Consider the following 435-nt stretch of genomic DNA (forward strand, 5'->3'; position numbering starts at 1 on the left):
GTTCCTAAGGGGTCACTCGTCAAATTAGAGTCCTTGGGGCGAAAATTTCGTCCGTTTGGCTCTATCTTGTACCGTTTAGGTGCTAGGGGACATTTCTTGGCAAACATGAGGTGAAAATGATCAAATGGTCGATTAAATCGTTAAAAAGACTTTATTTCGAAAAATTGTATATACACTCCTACAAGGTAGATGTACGCCAGACCACGTCTCGCGTAACAGGCTTCGCGATATCTCACGAAACACTGTTACGCTGCGACGCGCCTGGCATACATCCACCTTGGCCTGCGGCGCTGACACCCGAGTCGGGAAGTTGGAAAATGTACACAAAGATTCGGGCCTACGGCCCGTCAACGGTCCGTCACCTCGACTAAGCATACAGGGTTGTACTTTTTTCGCTTATTTTCGTCAAAACTACCATCTAGCGCCTCAACGGTT

The sequence above is a fragment of the Frankliniella occidentalis genome, unplaced genomic scaffold, assembly GCF_000697945.3.
Source record: "Frankliniella occidentalis isolate FOCC.00 unplaced genomic scaffold, Focc_3.1 Scaffold244, whole genome shotgun sequence".
Classification (NCBI taxonomy): domain Eukaryota; kingdom Metazoa; phylum Arthropoda; class Insecta; order Thysanoptera; family Thripidae; genus Frankliniella; species Frankliniella occidentalis.